This window comes from Lithobates pipiens, unplaced genomic scaffold (assembly GCF_037356315.1).
Source record: "Lithobates pipiens isolate NorthernLeopardFrog02 unplaced genomic scaffold, aLitPip1_a1.2 Scaffold_27, whole genome shotgun sequence".
In the NCBI taxonomy this organism is placed as follows: Eukaryota; Metazoa; Chordata; class Amphibia; order Anura; family Ranidae; genus Lithobates; species Lithobates pipiens.
The window spans coordinates 120,201,202-120,225,141 of NW_027507788.1; positions in this window are offsets into that span (position 1 = coordinate 120,201,202).

A 23,940-nucleotide genomic window follows, 5' to 3' on the forward strand; every position below is an offset into this window, starting at 1 on the left:
CATGATCTTGATGTCATCTGCTCTCATTATTATTTGTGGGAAAGGCACAGAACTGAACTTCCAATGGTATTCAATTGTCCAGTGTGTGGCAACACAAATCGAGTGGATCAGTTGTAACAGAAGTGGATGTACATCTGGGATACCTTGAAATAGTAAACAGTTAAGATGAGTGAGTATAATGTTTTTTTCTTGCAAGTTTATTGGGAAAGGGTAACTACTTCCTTCCATGTGGGAGCTAATTGTTTACAATCCCAAAATATATGGATGAAATTCCCAGGGGTTTGACATCCCCTAAAGCAGTTTGGGGAGATCTCTGGATAGATTATGTTTAGTTGAGAGGACATGTAATACCATCTGGTGAAGAGTTTCACGGCTTCTCTCTAAGTCAGAGATTTTGTACATTCACATAGATTGAACCACATAGTAGACCATTCTGGAATGGTCAATTGCATGTTTATTTCAGATTCCCATTTGAGCATATATGGTAATTTATCAGAGGGGGTGGAGATGTTGAGGTCATTATAAAGAAGTACTAGAAATTTTCAAGGACTGCGTTTTGGTGAACAGAATAAGGTCCATATGCTGCTGCAGGGGTTAACAATGTTTAGTATTATAATATATAAATAATCTCCGTGCGATATAGAGAAACGAAATTAAAATTCCACATAAGTGTATCTCAAAATGTATCCATGCGTCTCAACAAATAATAAAAATAAATGAATGAATTTTATTATTTTCACTGCTGATAAATGGTCAAATGTCATATAAAAGAACAAAGATTGCATCCAATGGTACAGTAACCACGCCAGGGTCCCCCTGTGATGAAGTCAAAGTGCCAAAAAGCGCCAGGGCGTGTTTACACGGCGACCGAAGGAGATGTAAGGGCAGGAACAAGCGGCATACGTAGGTGGTGAGACATTGCAGTCTATCCCTGAGCATGACGGAATCCTGAGCTCAGTTTGTAATAAGTGCACAAATTGCCTTTAACCACTTCAGCCCCGGAAGGATTTGCCCCCTTCCTGACCAGGCCATTTTTTGCAATACGGCACTGCGTCGCTTTAATTGACAATTGCGCGGTCGTGTGGCGCTATACCCAAACAAAATGTATGTCCTTTTTTCCCCACAAATAGTTCTTTCTTGTGGTGGTATTTAATCATCTCTGCGGTTTTTATTTTTTGCACTGTAAACAAAACAAAAGCTACAATTTTGAAAACAACACAATATTTTGTAAAAATGTAAGTTTAGGCCAATATGTATTCTTCTACATATTTTTGGTAAAAAAAAAAAAGAAAGGCAATAAGCATATATTGATTGGTTTGCGACTTTGCGCAAAAGTTATAGCGTCTTCAAAATAGATATATTTAGGTCATTTTTATTATTAATTATTATATTATTATTTTTTACTAGTAATGGCGGCAATCTGCAATTTTTATCAGGACTGCAAAATTTTGGTGGACACTTTTGACAATATTTTGGGACCATTGACATTTATACAGCGATCACAGCGATCACAGCTAAAAATAGCCACTGACTACTGTTTAAATGACACTGGCAGGGAAGGGGTTAACACTAGGGGGCGATCAAGGGGTTAACTGTGTTCCCTAGGTGTGTTCTAACTGCAGGGGGTAAGGGACTGACTAGGGGAGGAGACCGATCGGTGTTCATACTTAGTATGAACACACGACTTGTCTCCTCTCTCCTGAGAGAACCGGAATTTGTGTGTTTACAGCTCTGTCACGAACAATCGCGGGTGCCTGGTGGTCATGCACGCACCTGCTGTGATGTCTTAAAAGAGCGACAAACAGCTACGGCTATTTGCGCAGCCGTTCCAAACTGCCGCAGTATAACTGCGGCATCTGGTCGGCTAGTGGTTAATGTGTAAGTGTTTTTTAATTTTTTTTAAATAAATAGTTTGGCACAGTTACTGTACCATTGGAGGCAATTTTCTTTCTTTTATATGACATTTGGGCATTTATCGACCCTGCAGAGGCACACAGTCACATCTACTGTATATGAGGAGAGAGCTAGTAGAGCGTGTCATGCCAACCATGAGAGTGGGAGGCATGAGAGTCTGGTGAGTTATTTTCTATTGGGAGATCCCTCTCCCCCTGTGCAAGCAAGAAGGTGTTTTTTTGGAAGACATCCCAACCAGGGAAGATTGAGATCACAGTTGATTATTGTTAGTGGCACTTGGTGGATTTTATTAGCACTCGGTGGACATTTGTTTTGATGGACAAGATGCGATTACTTGCATTGAGATTATTTATATATCACAGCGCTACTGTTAGAGTGAATAATTTGCACATTAATGTTTGGTACAATGTATTGGTAACAGGTTAGATTAGGTTAATGAGTCAATCCACTCAAAACCAATGCATCCTATGTGGAACCTTCTTGGGTGGATAACCTGCTAGTCCTTCAGGACTCAAGCCATGGGATTTGTCCTTGATAGTAATTTTCCTAGAGGGGCTATGTGAATAGTAGTGGCACACCTCAACATTTACATAAATGTAAAGTAATATATTTACCTTTCTAAAGCAATTCAATATTTCAATATATTTAGAGCAGAAAAGAGGGACAAAGGAATGATAGTCCTAAAAAGGGACAGTTGGTGGTAATTCTAAAACATTTAGGTCAACATCAGTATATCTTATCTAGAATCTGATCTAAAAGTTTAAAGAAGCTGCTTGTCATTTCAAAGGTTAACAGTGAATCTTTAGCACTTTAGTCATCATAGAAAAAAAAACATGTTTTCTAAGAGCTTTGATTTCCTGCTGGTTTTGTGGGAAAATTGCACCTTTAATCAGTTTGCTGCCAGTCATATCGGTTTAAACATGTACATCAAACACTTGAGGCAACTACTGCAACAGTTCACAAATTCACATAAAGGTTAAATTACAAGACTATCAAACTGTCTCCAGATCTCCTGTAATTATGAAAAAATTTTCATGGCTGTATTTTGTAAGTAATAATAGCCAGAAAATAAGCAGCAGCTCCATAGTCTCTTTTTGAGTAAGGTGAGGGAATTTTAAGCTGGATAAGTTGCTTTTTTATGTTACCAGGGACGAGCTTCGAGTGTTGTAGAGATCCCAAATTTGGGGGGTATGTACAGGGCCGCTGATAGAAATCATGGGGCCCCATACAGCCTACCTGATGGGGCCCCCTTCAACTCCACCCCTGGTCCCTCCTTCAGCCCCACCTCAGACTCCACCCCCTGGCCCCTCCCCAGACCTGCCTTGAAACGGTCTCTGCAGCACATTACGTCATTGGCGGCATGGGTGGCACTGTCTCTGCAGGCAGCACATGCGCATGTGCTACCTGCAGACAGTGGCACCCATGCCGCCAAAGCCATATTGTGCTGCAGACAGTGCCACCCATGCTGTAATGTGCTGCAGACAGGGCCACCCATGACAATAATGCCATAACGCATGTGCTGCCTGCCGAAAGTGTCACCCCTGCCGTCAATGCCATATTGTGCTGCAGACAGTGCCACTCATGCTGCCAATAATGCCACACACAGCACACGTGTTATGGCATTAGCGTCATGGGTGGCACTGTCTGCAGCACATTATGGCATTGGCGGCATGGTTGGCACTGTCTGCAAGCAGCACATGCTTTATGGCCCATAATGCATGTACTACCTGCAGACAGTGCCACAGCCCAAGAACGAAGAAGAGATGCCGTGGAGGAAGATGCCGGACGAGAACAGCAGGGCAAGAATAAGCGGATCGGAGAATGTTTGGTTGGCCGGGGGAGTGGCCGGATGTGAGTGGTGTGCGGCATGTGAGTGTGAGGAGATGTGAGTAAGCCGCCCTCTCTCTGTCTCTCCCACGTTGTAAGTGCTGAGCGCTGCTGACTGGAGAGGTCCCGAGATCCCGAGTGAGCGGTGGGAGAACACGCTGAGTCTGAAGTCTGACGGTGGAGCCTCGGGTGGCGCAGAGGAGCCGAAGAGCGCTCCGGAAACGGCCGAAGTCAGCCGAGGTTGTATAATCCGGCGGAAGGAGGCGAAGGAGCGGTAAGCAGAGACGCCACTCTCGGAGTGGCAGAGAGCAACGGAGCGCTCCCGGAAGGACTGGTGCCCTGTGTGGTGAGATGGGGGGCTGGGAGGCATAGAGTGTGCCTAGTATTCCTCAGCTCCTGGTATCCTGCTATCTCCCCCTTTACTTGCCAGAGACAGACCTGAGTAATCTGGATCAGGGATACAGGGGACGGTCAGAATAAACTGCAACAGGTCAGCTTTTTTTTGTCCCATTAACCTACTGTTATAAATCTGATGCTGAGGATACCAAGCTCCTAGGATATACCACATTGCATATACTGAACTGAACTGAACTGAATTATATATACCTTATTAAGTTGAGCACTGCAGATATATGGGATTTAAACTGATTTATACGGTATCTGGGTCGGTATCTAGTAGAGCTTTTTTTTTTTTTTTTTTTTCTTGAGATAAGCAATCTATAAAGTATTTTTTTGGATGAACAACCTAGCTAAAAATTTTACAACTACATATACCGCCGCATGTTTCTACTAAGGGCCGGCACTCAGCAGCCAGTTTTTATAAGAGAAAAGGGAAAGGAAAAGAAAAGGAAACTCAGCATTGAATTGTTATTAATCCCATTAACCCTACAATTAAGGACTTCCTCTCTCTTTTTTTTTTTTTTTTCTCTTCTCGTTTTTCCCCGTATATTCCTCCCTCCCCCCTGGAATTTGGAAGGGTCTTATCAGATCTCCCCCTTTTTTTTATCTCCTCCTCTTCTCTCCTCTTAATTTATTTTAATAGTAAGTCAAGATGTCGCGGCGTCGAGGAGAGGAATCAACGCAGGATAGTGTGGGGCAACAACAACTGCGCTCCGCCAAAGAAAAAAATAATCAGACAGCAGCTGCAGCTGCAGCAAAGTTAGAGCGATATGTTCATACACCTGGTCAAACTCCAACAAAGGGAGGACAGACAGTGCAATTAAAAATTTCACAGGGGGTCCCCGCCGATAGAAAAAGCCAAGGTCAACCATCCACAATGGCTCTGGTAGCTAGCGGACACAAAAGTAAAAGTAATAAACATCAGGGGGATATCCAAAGTGATTTGGAACTCACTTCGTGCACCAGTATACCTGTGGAGGAATCCCCAACACTGAAGGATGTTTTACAGGCAGTTAACGCATGTAAATTGGCATTGGATGAAATGGCCTCTCAATTAACAGGAATGAAGGAGGAGTTGGTAATGGTTCGCCAAGATATTCAAAAAGTAGTGGAGAGAACTACTGCTTTGGAAACAAGGTTAAGTCAGGTGGAAGACGACGTTTATCCAATACAATTAGAGATTAAGAGTATGGGAAAGCGATTGGACAGTTATGCCCTTAAAATGGATGAAATAGAAAACAGGTCCCGACGAGATAATATTAGGATGACGGGGTTACCTGAGAAAAGCGAAGGCCCTGACCCCATAAAATTCCTGGAAGATTGGTTTATAGAACTTTTTGGTAGGGAAAGCTTCTCACCCTTTTTTTCGTTAGAACGGGCTCATCGGGTTCCCTTTAGAGCTCCGCCTCCAGGAGGCCGTCCTAGACCTATGATACTGAAGTTCTTCAATTACAAAGACAAGGTGACATTGATGCGTAAAGCGAGAGATATGGGGGACATCTCTTATAAAGGCACGAAGATCTCACTTTACCCAGACTATTCTCCTGAACTGCAGAGACGTAGGGCGGAATTCCGTGGAATTAAATCTACATTACAGACGTATAGAGTATCATATGCACTTTTATACCCAGCGAGATTGCGGGTGACGACGTCGAATGGGTCTCAGATATTTGATTCCCCAAATGGGGCATCACTATGGCTGGAGGCTAATAGGGAGACCTTGCAGAGAAACCAGGGGGAAAGGGATGGAAATCAGCGAGAGGGGGTGGGAGGGGGAGAGCGGGAGGGGAGAGGGGAGAGAGAATAGGGGAGGAGGGGTAAGAATGGTTATAAGGAAAAGGGGAGGGGAACAGTGGTTTGATTAAAAATAAGAAGGGAAGCGGGAGGTAAATTTGAGGAATGATGGTAGGGAGACAGTGGGGGCGGCACATGGGTGATTGAGGGAAAAACAAGGTGTATGGAGGGTAAGGTCACGTATAATCCCCCTAGGGCGCACCTAGGTAGGTGGTGGAAGGGGAGGGTGGTAGGGGTGGGATGGGTTGGGGGGAGGGGGATACGGGGGGGAGGGGGGAAGGGTAAAATGTTTGTAAAATATCATGAGAAGGTAAAAAATTAATATTGTACGACACATGATCAGAAGAAGGAGATAAACACTAGTTTGCACGTAGATAAAGATATACTCCTAAGGGTTAAAGTTAATTTACAAGTAAATAGAGCACTGAATTATCAAAAGAAGGAGAAATGTATATGGGTGCACTTGGATTATGGTGATATTTGTAGGATTTTTCTTTTTTCTTTTTTTCCTGTTGTATATATTTGCTCTGTTTTCCCGTTTCGCTCTCCTCTCTCTGGGCCAGTTTTCTCCCTTTCATTTTTTTTTTTTTTTTCTTCTCGATAGATGATACAGGTTAAAACACTTAATATTGGGTCATGGAATGTGAGGGGCCTGGGTAGTACGATTAAGAAAGCGGCTGTTTTTTCCATGTTTGAGAGGTTCAATGTGGGACTGGCCTGCTTGCAGGAGACGCACTTGACAAAGGCGTCTATATCGCAAATAAAAAATAGGAAATTTCAACAGCAGTATCACTCAGTATATACTTCTTACTCTAGAGGAGTGAGTGTGATAATAAGGGACGGAGTGAGCTTCTCCTGCAGGCAGGCCAGTATTGATGAAACGGGCCGTTATATCTTCTTATATGGCGTATTGGAGGGTAGATGTTGTATTTTGGCAAATATATATATTCCTCCACCGTTTAATATGGAGGTTATGTATAGATTAATGGAATTTGTCGGGGACAAGGAAGACATTCCAATTATAGCGCTGGGTGATTTTAACGAAGTCCTTGATGAAGAGATGGATAGGTTCCCCCCCAGGATGCGAACCAGGAATACGGGAGTAACCAGGTTGAGTTGTTTTTTGAAGGAAATGGGATTAATGGATGTATGGAGAGAGAGAAACTTGAGAGTTAAGCAATACTCCTGTTTTTCAGGATCGTATCTAACCCTCTCTAGAATAGACCTGGCTCTAGGAAACGCAGAATTAGTACAAAATATAAGGAACATTGTATATATGCCCAGAGGAGTTTCTGACCATTCGCCGTTGGTGGTGACCTTAAACACCGGGGAATGTAGTACACAAGGAGGATGGAAAATTAGCCCATTCTGGCTTGAATTAATAAAAGACGAAGAGGAGATCTCGTCAAAAATTCAAGAGTTTATAGGGTTTAATACGGGCACTGCTTCAACTAGTGTAACATGGGATGCCCTAAAGGCATTCCTTAGGGGCATCCTGATTCAGCGGGTAGCAAGAATCAAGCGAAAAGCAAGGGTCTGGGAGGAATGTATCAGGAAGGAACTGATCAAGGCTGAAAATAACTATGTAAAAGACCCAACCCCAGAGAATCAAAAGATATGGCTAACTAAACAACAAGGGTATAAGATAGCAGTTACAAAAAAGGAAGAGAGTAAGCGTATGTGTCAGAGGCAGTGTTATTTTGGGGAGGGGGAGGGGGTGGGTAGAATGTTGGCCAAGCTGGTGAAAACAAACTCACCGCCGTCAGTTGTTACTAGAATTAGAACCAGGATGGGGGCATTGTCCTTAAGTAGTGAAGACATAGTAGAAACCTTTAGAGCTTATTATCAAGAACTGTATCAATCACAAGGGATGCGGGAGAAAAGGGAAATGGATAATTTCTTGGAGGGAGTAGAGTTGGTGACCCTTACCCAAGAGGAGAGGGAAGTGTTAGATGCCCCGATAACCCTCAGTGAACTACAACAGGCAGTGTCTGGGATGGCTAGTCAAAAGGCCCCAGGACCTGACGGGTTACCGGGCGAGATATATAGATACTATGGAGAGACGCTGCTTCCAGAACTGTATAAGACATTAAGGGGGGCAGCGGAGAAGAGTAAACTGCCTGCCTCGATGACAGAAGCTATCATTATCGTGATTCCCAAACCAGAAAAGGATCCATTAGAGGTTGCCTCTTACCGCCCGATTTCGCTATTGAATTCGGATGTTAAAATACTAGCCAAGGTTTTATCAAATAGACTGAATCAATTCATTACTAAATTGGTTCATTCAGATCAAACGGGATTCATTCAGGGAAGAACTACTGGTATGAATATCAGAAGGGCCTTCTTGAATATGCAGACCCCGTCTGAGAACATGGGGGCAAGAGCTATAATGTCATTGGATGTAACTAAGGCATTCGACAGCATAGAATGGGAGTATTTATGGTGTGTACTGGAGAAAATAGGATTCGGACCCTCCTTTATAGGATGGATCAAAATGATGTATTACGCCCCTAGTGCAAGGGTAAGGGTTAATAACAAGCTTTCCGAAAAGATCGAGATGAGCAGGGGGACAAGGCAAGGCTGCCCATTGTCTCCCCTGCTCTTTGCGCTTGCTATGGAGCCATTGGCAATAGCTGTTAGGTCGGACCCGGGGATAATAGGGTTCCAGATAAAGGGAATGAGACAGGAAAAGATCGCTCTATATGCGGACGATGTCCTCCTTTTTTTGGGGGATACTGATCAATCCCTGGGGCAGGCAGTTAAATTAGTAGAAGGTTTCGGAAGGCTTACAGGGCTTGTTATAAATTGGGGGAAATCAGAACTGCTCTGAATTGATCCTCCAGTCGATGTGACTGCGCTAGGAGCCCCCCAGGTAAAGGTGGTGGATGCTATGAAATATTTAGGTATATACTTGACTGTAAATCCCGACCAGTATATTAATAAAAACTTATTGCCTCTATTAAATAAATTTAAACAAAAGTGTGACGTCTGGAGCCGGCTTCCTTTATCGGTGGCGGGTCGGTGTAGTCTGATCAAGATGATATGGCTGCCTCAACTGCTGTACATTTTGCATAACGCTCCAGTATGGATATGTAAAAAATGGTTTAAGAAACTGGAAACCCTCTTTCGGGAACTCATCTGGAAGAAGGGCACAGCTAGGATCCGGCTTCAGACGCTACAGCTTCCAATAGATAGAGGGGGCCTAGCAGTGCCACAGCCTAGGAATTACTATCTGGCAGCACAGATGCAGCACCTGGCAGGTTGTGATTTGGAATCTGGAAGTAATTTAGTAAGAGGGATTATGATGATAGGCGCCCCTCACAAAACGGTGGCCGAGGTATTAGAGGCTGACTCCTTTCGGCATAAAAACTCCGTAACTCATATGATGGGTAAAGTGTGGAAAACAGTAAAAATGTTAATGGGGTATACGGGTTTGTCAGAATATACGCCGCTATGGGATAATAAAAACCTCTCGGAACTAATCTCAATAGGAAAGATTAAAAACTGGGAAAGCCAGGGTATAACGAGGCTGATCCAACTCTATGACGGTAATACCCTAAGGTCATTTTCGGACCTAAAGGAGGAGTATAACTTACCACAACAATCCTTTTTTAGATACCTTCAGCTGAGACACGCGCTGGCAGCCCAGTTTGGGGCACACATGCCAGTGTGGGATAAAATACCTCTACTTCGGGAGTTACCCACAATGGATAAGGCCAGCGGGTGTATATCAGCAATATATAAACAATTATGTTTAAATGTCAACCAGGAAGGGGACCACTCGAAACAGAAGAGGAAATGGGAAGAGGATTTGGGGGAAATATCAGATGAGCAGTGGAGCAGAATAATGGAATTAGGGCCAATGACATCAGTCTCCCCCTCACAAAAAATATCACATCTGATGCTGGTGCAAAGGGCTTACTATACTCCTAAGAGACTATATCAGTTCGGTAGGAGAGATGATGACAGATGCCCCAGGTGCCAAAGACCGGGAGATCTTATGCACATGGTGTGGCGTTGTCCGAAACTGTTTCGATACTGGTGGGGAGTGGTGGAAACTATAAATAAAGTCTTTGAGGTGAAATTAGAAAGGGACCCGATAACCTGCGTGTTGGGATACAGGGAGGCGCGGGGAGAACAAAAATGCACTACGGTGGCAATTGTGCGCTGCCTGTTCCAAGCACGTAGAAAAATAGCACAAAGATGGCAGGCGGAGAGGGCCCCATCGGTGAGTGAATGGATCCAAGACATCTGTGAACTAATTTGGAAGGAGAAGACAATATATGTAAAAAGGGGGAATTTGAGGGAGTTTGAAAAAATATGGAGACCATGGGCTGATGAGATGGGATACCCCTTAGATTAGAAACGAGTCGGAGAATTAAGATCAAAATTAAGAAAGGGTATGTAGACTCTAATTTACGCTATGCGTAAATCTCCCAAAAAGTAATATAATGATGAGGTAACAAAGGTGAAGGTAGGGAGAAGGAGGGAGGGGAAGGAAAGAAGAGGGGTAGGGAGTTGGAGAAGAAGGGGAGGAGAGGAGAGGAAGGGGAAGGAATAGGGAAAGAAAAAAGTAGATGGCAGTAGTTCAGTAATGTAGAAGGGAAAAGGAGAGGAGGGATGGGTTAATGATAAAAAAAAGGATGATAATTTATAGAAGAGGATAACAGTAATTTGCATGAGGAATTATTTTTGTAATTGTGACATATTATTGTCGTTTTTAAGTGTTATGTACACTAAGATGTAAGGGGAAAAAAAAAAAAAAAAATGAAAATGGAATAAACACTATTAAAGGCCAAAATATAATGCTACAATGATGTGAAATCGAGGAAGTTGTAAATGAACGTAAAGTTGATTGGGTCCTCGTGAAAACTCGCTGACGTAGCAAAAAAAAAAAAAAAAAAAAAAAAAAAGAATAAGCGGATCGGAGGAAGAAGAAGATGGAGGAAGAAGATGAAGAAACCGAAGGATGAAGAAAAGACTTTAATAAAGGAATTGTCAAAGACCGTCTCCTGTCATTTTTAACATTTTTGTCACTTTTTTGGTGACATGGTAGGGGTAAGTACCCCCTTAACATTTCACATAGGGGGTGAGGCTGGGATCTGGGGGCCCCTTGTTAAAGGGGGCTTCCAGATTCAGATTTATCCCCCCGCCTGCAGACCCCCACAACCACCAGCCAGGGTTATGGGGATGAGGCCCTTGTCCTCATCAACATGGGGACAAGATGCTTTGGGGGGACCCCAAAGCATCCTCCCAATGTTGAGGGCATGTGGCCTGGTACGGTTCAGGAGGGGGGGTGCTCTCTTGCCCCCCTCTTTTCCTGCGGCCTGCCAGGTTGCGTGTTTGGATAAGGGTCTGGTATCGATTTTGAGGGGGACCCCCACGTCATTTTTTCTTGGGCGCGGGGTTCCCCTTAAAATCCATGCCAGAACTGAAGGGCCTGGTATGGATTTTGAGTGGGACCCCACGTCATTTTTTATTTTTTTGGCACGGGGTTCCCCTTTATATCCATACTAGACCCAAAGCTGCTCCGTCAAATCTTCTTTAAACATTCAACAGACACCATAAGCCTTCAATGACAGATTCGACCTTAATTCATTTGGATTTTCGGACGAATGCAATTTTTTAACGATTAACAAAATAAATAAAAATTAATTTTGTGAGTAACTAAATAAATGTATTTTTCGGACGAAAACAAAATTCTGAAACAAAATATTTCAGTCTGCACATATCTATTAAGGAGTAAAGTATCTGCCACAGACTTGAATGTAGAATACTTGAGAAAAAGTCTCTGCCACAGACTTGAATGTAACTGAGGGACGTAAAGCCAGTCCGGCTATACCGTATGAGTGTAGATCCATGAAGTGTCCTTCAACTAAGCCTCCAGGCTCCTTCAGAGAAGCCAGCCTTGGGCACGGCCTTCTCCTGAAGAGTCCTCCCCTGGGTGCTTCTCCAGTTGCTGGGCCTCTCCCTTAGACGAGATGGCACTAGACCACCTTTGAATCAATAGGACCCCGATATCCATTCAGGCCTGTCCCTGCAGTTGCTTCGCCTTCGGGCCAGCCACCCCCTGAGACTTGGAAATCCATGATTCCACACCCCAGGACAAAAGGGCCATGGGGGCTGCCCAGGAGGACCAGAACCAAACAGACAGAAAACCCTCTCTGGACCGGAACCCTGGACCACGTGATGTCAGTACCTTAAATAGCACCTCCCAGAATGCACAGCAGGAGAACACTCCCACTGGGCTGGTTCCGAAAGAAAACATGGCATTCAATACACCAAGCTAGACTGCGTTCTCACACTTGCCAGCGGTGACAGCGACACCTGCGGTCAAGGAGAACCCAGGGCAAACCCAGCCAGACTGGTACTGAAACCATGAATTTAGTCAAATTAGCCCCAAAACCCAACTGTGGTTTTAGGAGAATTAACTTTGAAAAACATATAGCGCATGCTCGTCAGGAGCCAGCGCTACATAAATATATATAAGGATAAGCACCGGCGTGTTCGCACAGCCCACGTGCAAACCCCGCTAGGAAGTCGGCACTGCGCTGCGCTAATCACAGGCAGTGAGACATTTCCTGATCTCTGCATATATATATAGTTTTAGCAGAGACCTTATGGAATAAAATGGTGGTTGTTATGTCACACGGTATTCGAGTAGCAATTTTTTAATGTGTTTTTTGGGGGGAAAAATACATAAATCATGAATAAAAAAAAGCAACACTACGTTAGCCCGATTTTTTTGTATTATGTGAAAGATGATGTTACGCCGAGTAAATAGACACCTATGTCCCACTTTGACCACTTACGGACTGCCCGCTGTCAATATATGGCGGCTCTTTGAAGTGGATAAATCATTGTTATGGCAGCAACTAGCTCATTAGCCACTTCTTTAGCGGGCGGTCGGCTTTCAGATAAAAGTGGTCTCAGTGGCGGATTCGCTGCAAGATCAATTTTATCAGTGGTGGGAGAGGGCCCCCCTCCTGCCACGCTCCAGTGACCTCTGCCACTTACCGGAGCCGCCGGAGGAAATCAGGTCCTTTCCCCTGCTTGGAATGGAGCTGAGTGAGGGGAAGATGGCCCCCATCCGGCTCCATGGCATTGCAGGGCAGAAGCGACAGTAAATCGTCACTTCCGACCATAGATCTTAAAGGGACATTTTTATTTTTTCAAACTACATTTTTATTTATTTTTTTTATTGCATTTTAGTGTATATTTGTGATCGGAGGTCTTTTTGACCCCAGATATCATATTTAGGAGGTCATGCCATGTTTTTTTTTCTATTACAAGGGTTGTTTACATTCCTTGTAATAGGAATAAAAGTGACACAATTTATTTTATTGTTTTTAAAGAACAGCGCGAAAAAGCAAACGCATACTTGAGTAGCGCCTGCATATGAAAACAGTGTTCAAACCACACATGTGAGGTATCGCCGCGATCGTTAGAGCGAGAACAACCATTTTAGACCTAGACCGCCTCCTCTGTAACTCACAACATGCAAGAATTGCATGAATTGGAAAAAATGTAAACAGAGATTTTTAAGGGTAAAAGTTTGTCGCCATTTCCCGAGCAGGTGCAATTTTGAAGCGTGACATGTTGGGTATGGATTTACCTGGCATAACATCATCTTTCACAATATAAAAAAAATTGGCTAACTTTACTGTTGTCTTATTTTTTTATTCAAAAAAGTGTATTTTTTCCAAAAAAAAGTGCGCTTGTAAGACTGCTGTGCAAATACGGTGCCAGAAAGTATTGCAACAGCCGCCATTTTATTTTCTAGGGTGTTAGAAAAAATATATATAATGTTTGGGGGTTCTAAGTAATTTTCTAGCAAAAAAAATAATAATTTTAACTTCTAAACAACAAGTTTGAAAAATAGGCCCAGACCCAGCTAGCTCCTAACCTGTCTTATCTCCTCTCCTGGCTTTAACCCCCTGGCTTGCTTCACCGACCCTGCTGCTGTTTGACCACTTGTTTATGACCTTGGCTTGTATTACAGACTTTGCTACTACCAGTTACTTCTTGCCTGCCTTCCTGTGAATGACCTCAGCTAGTTCCTGTTACCTGCCTGTTCCTTCTGATTGATTCATCATGTTTAACCCCTGGCCTGGTTTTCACTACCGTCATCTGTGTGCACTGCTGCCAAGTACTGCTGAGGTTTTCAGATAGACATCTGCCTAGCTGTGTATCCTGCCTCTTCCAGTATACATCAAGCGACCACCAGTCCGGCTCCTCAATACCCACCTGGCAACCTGTGCGTCTTTGAGCACTGAACCTCCTGTACCACCTTCAGGGGTGTACTGCACTTAGCCGCAAGGAGAGCCTTCTCAGCACTTTGGCCTCCAACCAGGTACATGATGTATTAATGTTTGCATAGCTGAACTCTCTGGGTTTCAGAGTTTTCATCCCCAAAGATGCACTTTAAAGCCCAACTCTGAGTTATTTCACCCCTTTACCAGAACCACAATTTCCCCTTTGCCACCAGTTCCTACATTACACCAATTACCTCCATACATTTCTGTTTCATATGTGTCTTCTGGCTAGTCACATGACAAGTGGGCCCCCCTTTTCTTTGCTGATATAATCCTCAAAGTTGGTGAAAATAGAGCTGACCTAATGACATCAGTGGCGGTCTCTGTCCCATTGTATTGTGAGCCCAGGCTGAGGTGATGACACAACCCAAGGAGGTGTAGCAATGACATCCCAAGCCTACAGAAAGTAGGTTGAATGATACTCAGTGCCATTTAACCCCAAGGATGAAAGATGGCCAGTGGTGGAGGAAGATGTGAAGAGCAGCTCTTGAGTATGAAGAGAATTAAAAGTTTTTTATTTTAGAAAATAATAATACAGAAGCATCAGTTGAGACCAAAAAATATTCAAACGTTAGCTTGGCCTTTACGGTTGACCATGTTTTATTCAGAAGATTAGAACCACCAATGTTTTGGTAACTCAAGGTGTAAAAAGAGATCTTGCATATTTCAAAAAAAATAGTGCTAGATACTTTCTGCTTAATATGTAAGGGAGTAAAACACGGGGTGAATGTTCTTTTCAGCTCCCAATAAATCTGTGTGAAAAAAAGCTGAGAAAATATCACATGCTGCTTATAAACTTTGTATTATGACATCACTTGCGGGGTCTTTTAGAAAAACTGTCCATTACAGACTCCTCTGTTTGTACACTTGTAGATACGTTAAGTTAGTTAAGGCACACATTAATAAACAGACAACAGGCTTAGCAGGTTAACATACACTCAGATACAAGTGCCTATATGACATAACCTTAAGACTTGTCACGTCCGGGAGATGAGGCCGAGATGCTGAGAGGGCTCCCCTTGCGGCCGAGTGCAGCACAACCCTGAAGGTGATACAGGGATGCAATGCCCACAGTAGCACAGGTTGCCAGGTAGCAGCAGCAGAGGACAAGGGCCTGGTGAACAGGAGTCCGGGGCAACCGTGCTAGGAAGTTCAGTAGAGAGGTCAAACCAAGCTGAGGTTCAAACACGGGAGGTCAGTCCTCGGAGATTTAGATGAGACCGGAAGCAGGAGTCTGAGCCAAGCCGAGATCGGGTGCAGGAAGCAGACCAGGAACGTCGGGTACAAGCCAAGGGTAGAAGCCAGGAGAACAACAGGAACAGGTTAAACAAGCCGGGTCGGTACACAGGAGGTCAAGTCAACAAGGATCACAGGCACAGGTACACAGGAGAGCTGACGATAATCCAGCGATGCGGCTCTGTCAGGTGAACGTTTAAATAGACGAGATGACCGGGTCACGTCGTGGGCGCGTCGGGGCGATCGTACGGCTACGTAGAGTACTCGTAACATCCCTGCGCATGCCCGCCCGGTTAGGCGTAGCGTCGGTCGTTCGTTTAGAAACTACTATGCGTTTACGTGGGCGCCGACGCGCGCTAACACGAACGTGCCTCGCGAGATTGCGGCTATTTCCCTGACAGTGCCCCCCCCCCAAGGGGCAGCCTCCGGATGCCCAACCGAGCCCATTTTTCAGGGTACCGGCTGCGGAAACTGTGTATAAGTTTAGGAGCATGTACGTGATTAGCAGGCTCCCAAGAGTTCTCCTCAGCAGAATACCCCCTCCACTTGATCAAAAACTGAACAGTCCTACCTCTCCGGCGGCAGTCAAGGATAGATTCAACTTCGTACTCAGTTTCTTCACCAACTTGAACTGGAGGCGGGGGCACTTCTTCTCTTCCTGAAAAAGGGCTGAAGGTAACACGTTTAAGCAGAGAAACATGGAATACAGGGTGGATTTTAAAAGATTCAGGTAAAACGAGCTCAAATGCTACAGGATTGATCTCCCGTTTAATCTCAAAAGGACCCAGAAATTTAGGTCCCAATTTCCGGGATGGACATGGCAGCTTAAGATTTATCGCTGAGAGCCACACCTTGTCCCCTGTCTTGAAGGCGGGGTTAACCCTTTTCCCCTTGTCGTACTGTCTCTTGTACTGTTCCTGAGCCTTCTTCATGGTGTCTCGGAGCATTTGGTAGTTTGCCTGAATAAGGTTTACCCTATCTTGAACTGCCGGGACAGAGGATTCAGGAATGACGTTAGGCAGAAACGAGGGATGGAATCCGTAATTCGCCCAGAAAGGCGATTGATTGGTAGAAGCGTGTACTGAGTTGTTGTAGGCAAATTCTGCACAAGGTAACAAGGAAACCCAATTATCCTGGGAAAAGGAACAGAAGCATCGTAGATATTGCTCTAATGTCTGGTTGGTCCTCTCAGTTTGACCGTTGCTCTGTGGGTGATAGGCTGAGGACAGGCATATTCCAATCGAGAGCAGTTTACAAAGTTCCTTCCAAAACTTAGAGGTGAATTGTACCCCTCTATCTGATACGATGCTATCAGGTACCCCGTGTAATCGAACAATTTCCTTTATAAAGGTCTTCGCTGTATCCAAGGCAGAGGGAGTTCCTTTCAATGGCAAAAAGTGCGCCATCTTGGACAGGCGGTCTACCACTACCAAGATAGTCGTAAACCCTTCAGAGGGAGGTAACTCTACGATGAAATCCATGGAAATTTCTTTCCATGGTTTCTCCGGGACTGGCAGTGGTCTTAACAGACCCCAGGGTCTGGCGTTGCATCCCTTGTTACGTTGACAGGTGGTACAGGAGTTAACGTAGTCTTTACAATCCGTCTTTAGGGTAGGCCACCATAGGGACCGCTGTACAAGGTCAATTGTTTTTCGAACTCCAAAGTGGCCTGCTAGTTGGTGGTCGTGGAAAGTTTTTAATACCAGTAACCTGGCTTGCCGGGGAACAAAGATCTTGTCTCGATGCCATAAAAGCCCTCCTTGGCTTCTTAGAGAAGAAACTTCAGACTCTGTACACTGGCTAGAGGCCTGCTCTATTGAAGACCTCAGATCCGGTTGTATTAGTAGAAAATTTTGGGGAGACAAGATTGTACTGGGTGGAGCATCCTCCGGAGTATCAGGAAACATCCGGGACAAAGCGTCTGCTTTGCCATTCTTAGATCCTGGGCGATAGGTTAGGTGAAAATTAAACCTTGAAAAGAATAAAGCCCATCGGGCCTGTCGGGGTCTCAGGCGTTTGGCCGTACGGAAGTATTCTAGGTTCTTATGATCCGTGAAAATGAGGACGGGGTGAGCAGCACCTTCCAAGAGATATCTCCATTCTTCTAAAGCGGTTTTAATCGCCAGAAGTTCCCGATCCCCCACATCGTAGTTCCTCTCTGGGGAACTCATCTTCCGAGAGAAAAAGGCTACGGGGTGAAGTAAAGCCTTGGAACCCTGACGCTGAGATAGAATCGCCCCTGTGGCCACCTCCGAGGCGTCAACTTCTAGCACGTAGGGCAAGGCGGGGTCTGGATGCTGCAGGATTGGTGCGGTAGTGAAGAGGGTCTTGAGCTGGTCAAAGGCGGACTGCGCTGCTGGGGACCAATGGAATTTGGTGTGTAGACGAGTAGTTTGAGTGATGGGTGCCACAATGGTGGAGAAGTTCCTTATGAATCTTCGGTAGAAGTTGGCAAACCCAATGAATCTCTGAACCCCCTTCTTGTCGGAGGGAGCGGGCCAGTCCAGGATAGATTTCACCTTTTGGGGATCCATGGCAATTCCACCTGTGGTAATAATAAGTCCCAGAAATTGAATAGATTCTTTCTCAAAATCGCACTTCTCGGCCTTGACATATAACCCATGCGTTCTAAGGATGTATAGTACCTTTTTAACATGCACTCTGTGAAGTTCCAGAGAGGTTGAGAAGATAAGGATGTCATCAAGATAAGCGACCACAAAGTGGTCTAGATGTTCCCGGAGGATATCATTGATGAAATGCTGGAAGGTTGCTGGAGCATTACATAGTCCGAATGGCATGACTAGGTACTCGAAATGCCCGAATCTCGTTCTGAACGCCGTCTTCCACTCGTCCCCCTCCCGGATACGGACAAGGTTGTAAGCCCCACGTAGGTCAAGTTTGGTGAAAATACGTGAGGTGTGGAATCTTTGGAAGAGTTCGGGGATGAGCGGGAGTGGATAACGTTTTTTTAGGGTGATATTGTTCAATTCCCTATAGTCCACACACGGTCTTAAGGTCTTGTCTTTTTTTTTCCACGAAAAAGATGCCTGCACCGGCGGGGGATGAAGAGGGACGAATGAATCCCTTGGCCAAGTTCTCATCAATATATTGTCTCAGGGCCTCAAGTTCAGTTTCTGAAAGGGGAAATATCCGGCCAAATGGAATGGGGGCCCCCGGAAGTAACTCGATGGGGCAATCGTAGGGACGGTGTGGCGGTAGAATATCGGCTTTCTTCTTGTCGAAGACATCTTTGAATTCCTGGTACGCTGCTGGAATGTCAGGATGTGGACTGGGTACGGGTTGGATGGTCAGACAACGGGACAAGTCACCTGATTCGGGATCCAGGCAATGTTGTTGGCAATAGGCAGACGTGAAGGACACCTCCTTCTTGATCCAATCAATCCTGGGGTTGTGTGCCTGCAGCCAGGGGGTCCCCAGGATAACGGGAAACATTGGAGAACTCAGGACATCGAACTTTAGGAATTCCCGATGACCTGAATCAGTGATCGTTAGGATGGGTATGGTTTCTTTGGTAACATGGCCAGAGTTAGGTAAGGAGCCATCGGCCAGGTGCACGGTCAATCTCTGCTTCTTGAGGTTGAGTGGAAGGGCCAGACTTTTAGCCAGGGCTAGATCCAGAAAACAGCTACAGGCGCCAGAGTCAAGTATTGCCCGTAGCGGGACCCTCTTGCCTGCTACCATCAAAGTGACCGGAAGGGTGACGTGGGTGGAGGCCAACCTTGTCACCTGTAGGTGAAATGGGGTACAGAGGACAGGTCTACTTGGTCTTGTAGGGAAATTGTCTATGAAATGTCCTGATTCCCCACAATAGAAACAAAGGCGTGCCTGTCGGCGATACAGTCTTTCTTCAGAGGTTAAGGCGGGACGGGGCATGTTATACGGGACAGCAGTCATTGCTGGGTGAACCGAAGGTGGAGCCTGGGAAGGACAGGGAATCCGAGCACGTTCGGACTGACGTTCCCGAAGGCGCCTGTCTAGCTGGATGGTGAGTTGGATAAGATCCTCGAGGGTAGAGGGAACCTCTAATCTGGCTAGCTCGTCTTTAAGAGCTTCGGACAACCCCATCCGATATTGATATCTGAGTGCTGCTTCATTCCAACCGGAGTCAGTACTCCATATGCGGAATTCTGCTGTATAGTCCTCTGCGGGTCGCTCGCCCTGGCGAAGGGCGTACAAGTTTGCCTCAGCTGTTGCCGTCCGAAAAGGATCGTCGTATAGGCGTGCCATGGCTTCGAAGAACAGATCCAGAGTTTCTACCGAAGGGCTGCGGTGTTCCAGCAGGCCATGGGCCCATGTCTGGGGATCGTCTCTTAACAGTGAAATGGTGAACCCCACCTTGGTTACTTCAGAGGAAAAGGTCTGAGGTTGCAGGGAGAAGTATAGGAAACATGAGTTTCTGAAGGATCGGAATTTCTTTCGGTCCCCATAAAAACGCTCTGGGGCTGGAACTCGTGGTTCTGGAGCGGTTGAGACTACTGGAGCAGGTACTTGACCAGGAGAGGTGGGCAATTCGAGACAGTGCTGTAGACGTTCCTTCAGCCAAAGATAACTTTCCTGGAGTTCTTGAATAGCTGGCGTAAGAGCCATAACTTCTTGTAGAATGGCTTCTTCTGGGGAGTTGCCTCTGTCGGCCTCTGACATGGCTGGATTATACTGTCACGTCCGGGAGATGAGGCCGAGATGCTGAGAGTAGTGATGGCCGAACGGTTCGCCCGGCGGTCGTTTCGCGGCGAATTTCCGACTTTCGCCGTCCGCGGGTTCGAACGCCTTTTTCCGTCGTTCGCCCCGGCGGACTTACGTGTTTAATGTATACAAGAACTTTAACCTTTCGTGACACGTTTATCATGTGTTACAGGACAACCAATTGAGACATGACAGCTCATGGACACTTGGACATTCCCCCTAACCTATAAATACACCCGATCCGGTGGCCATTTTACATTCTTTCTTCTGTCACTGTAGGGAAAGGATCCTGTGTGGAGTAGGGACAGAGAAAACGCTAGCTATTTGGTACACAAAAGTTCTTTTCAGGACTGGTATAGGTGTTAGGTCAGCAGCCTGAGTTTCTTTTGTCAGTTTAGATAAAGGGACAGAGCGCTGTATGCTGCTATTTTAGGGACAGCTCAGCCAGATTAGTCTTTCTTCATCATCATCATCATCATCATCATTAGCTGTTACTATCAGGTCCACAAAAGAGCTGTTCCAGCTAATCGTTCCAGCCTACTCTTTTTTGCCAATTTGTATAGGGACAGGCAGGAAGCAGTGTGTCAGGCAGTGAGGATAATTTTAAAGACTTGCTGTTACTATTAGTTCCACAAAGGTTCTTTTCAGGACTGGTATCAGTGGTACGGTAATAGGCTTGTACACGTATAATATTCTTTCTTCCAAATATAGAAAGAATATTATACTTGACTGCTGCCCTTCTGCTGCAGTCTGCTAATCATTCACAACTCACTTGTTCCACAAAAGTTCTTATAAGGACTGGTAACTTGGTCTGTCTAGGGTGCTACGGTACATAGGCTTGGGTGCGGTACAGTCTGCTGTTCTGTAAGGACCGCTATCGGTCCACAATAGATAGGGTTGCCGTGCACTACTGCTGACCGCTGCCCTATACTGCAGCAGTCCTTCAGCGGTATAGGGACTGACGCACAGTCTGCTAAACACTAATACACAACCTGCTTGGTCCACAAAAGTTCTTATAAGGACTGGTAACTTGGTATAGGGTGCTACGGTACATAGGCCTGAGTGCGTTACAGTCTGCTGTTCTGTAAGGACCGCTATCGGTCCACAATACATAGGGTTGACGTGCACTACTGCTGACCGCTGCCCTATACTGCAGCAGTCCTTCAGCGGTATAGGGACTGACGCACAGTCTGCTAAACACTAACACACAACCTGCTTGGTCCACAAAAGTTCTTATAAGGACTGGTAACTTGGTATAGGGTGCTACGGTACATAGGCCTGAGTGCAGTACAGTCTGCTGTTCTGTAAGGACTGCTATCGGTCCACAATACATAGGGTTGCCGTGCACTACTGCTGACCGCTGCCCTATACTGCAGCAGTCCTTCAGCGGTATAGGGACTGACGCACAGTCTGCTAAACACTAATACACAACCTGCTTGGTCCACAAAAGTTCTTATAAGGACTGGTAACTTGGTATAGGGTGCTACGGTACATAGGCCTGAGTGCGTTACAGTCTGCTGTTCTGTAAGGACCGCTATCGGTCCACAATACATAGGGTTGCCGTGCACTACTGCTGACCGCTGCCCTATACTGCAGCAGTCCTTCATTGGTATAGGGACTGACGTACAGTCTGCTAATCACTAACACACAACCTGCTTGGTCCACAAAAGTTCTTATAAGGACTGGTAACTTGGTATAGGGTGCTACGGTACATAGGCCTGAGTGCGTTACAGTCTGCTGTTCTGTAAGGACCGCTATCGGTCCACAATACATAGGGTTGCCGTGCACTACTGCTGACCGCTGCCCTATACTGCAGCAGTCCTTCATTGGTATAGGGACTGACGTACAGTCTGCTAATCACTAACACACAACCTGCTTGGTCCACAAAAGTTCTTATAAGGACTGGTAACTTGGTATAGGGTGCTACGGTACATAGGCCTGAGTGCGTTACAGTCTGCTGTTCTGTAAGGACCGCTATCGGTCCACAATACATAGGGTTGCCGTGCACTACTGCTGACCGCTGCCCTATACTGCAGCAGTCCTTCATTGGTATAGGGACTGACGTACAGTCTGCTAATCACTAACACACAACCTGCTTGGTCCACAAAAGTTCTTATAAGGACTGGTAACTTGGTATAGGGTGCTACGGTACATAGGCCTGAGTGCAGTACAGTCTGCTGTTCTGTAAGGACCGCTATCGGTCCACAATACATAGGGTTGCCGTGCACTACTGCTGACCGCTGCCCTATACTGCAGCAGTCCTTCATTGGTATAGGGACTGACGTACAGTCTGCTAATCACTAACACACAACCTGCTTGGTCCACAAAAGTTCTTATAAGGACTGGTAACTTGGTATAGGGTGCTACGGTACATAGGCCTGAGTGCGTTACAGTCTGCTGTTCTGTAAGGACCGCTATCGGTCCACAATACATAGGGTTGCCGTGCACTACTGCTGACCGCTGCCCTATACTGCAGCAGTCCTTCATTGGTATAGGGACTGACGTACAGTCTGCTAATCACTAACACACAACCTGCTTGGTCCACAAAAGTTCTTATAAGGACTGGTAACTTGGTATAGGGTGCTACGGTACATAGGCCTGAGTGCGTTACAGTCTGCTGTTCTGTAAGGACCGCTATCGGTCCACAATACATAGGGTTGCCGTGCACTACTGCTGACCGCTGCCCTATACTGCAGCAGTCCTTCATTGGTATAGGGACTGACGTACAGTCTGCTAATCACTAACACACAACCTGCTTGGTCCACAAAAGTTCTTATAAGGACTGGTAACTTGGTATAGGGTGCTACGGTACATAGGCCTGAGTGCGTTACAGTCTGCTGTTCTGTAAGGACCGCTATCGGTCCACAATACATAGGGTTGCCGTGCACTACTGCTGACCGCTGCCCTATACTGCAGCAGTCCTTCAGCGGTATAGGGACTGACGCACAGTCTGCTAAACACTAACACACAACCTGCTTGGTCCACAAAAGTTCTTATAAGGACTGGTAACTTGGTATAGGGTGCTACGGTACATAGGCCTGAGTGCAGTACAGTCTGCTGTTCTGTAAGGACCGCTATCGGTCCACAATACATAGGGTTGCCGTGCACTACTGCTGACCGCTGCCCTATACTGCAGCAGTCCTTCATTGGTATAGGGACTGACGTACAGTCTGCTAATCACTAACACACAACCTGCTTGGTCCACAAAAGTTCTTATAAGGACTGGTAACTTGGTATAGGGTGCTACGGTACATAGGCCTGAGTGCGTTACAGTCTGCTGTTCTGTAAGGACCGCTATCGGTCCACAATACATAGGGTTGCCGTGCACTACTGCTGACCGCTGCCCTATACTGCAGCAGTCCTTCAGCGGTATAGGGACTGACGTACAGTCTGCTAATCACTAACACACAACCTGCTTGGTCCACAAAAGTTCTTATAAGGACTGGTAACTTGGTATAGGGTGCTACGGTACATAGGCCTGAGTGCGTTACAGTCTGCTGTTCTGTAAGGACCGCTATCGGTCCACAATACATAGGGTTGCCGTGCACTACTGCTGACCGCTGCCCTATACTGCAGCAGTCCTTCATTGGTATAGGGACTGACGTACAGTCTGCTAATCACTAACACACAACCTGCTTGGTCCACAAAAGTTCTTATAAGGACTGGTAACTTGGTATAGGGTGCTACGGTACATAGGCCTGAGTGCAGTACAGTCTGCTGTTCTGTAAGGACCGCTATCGGTCCACAATAC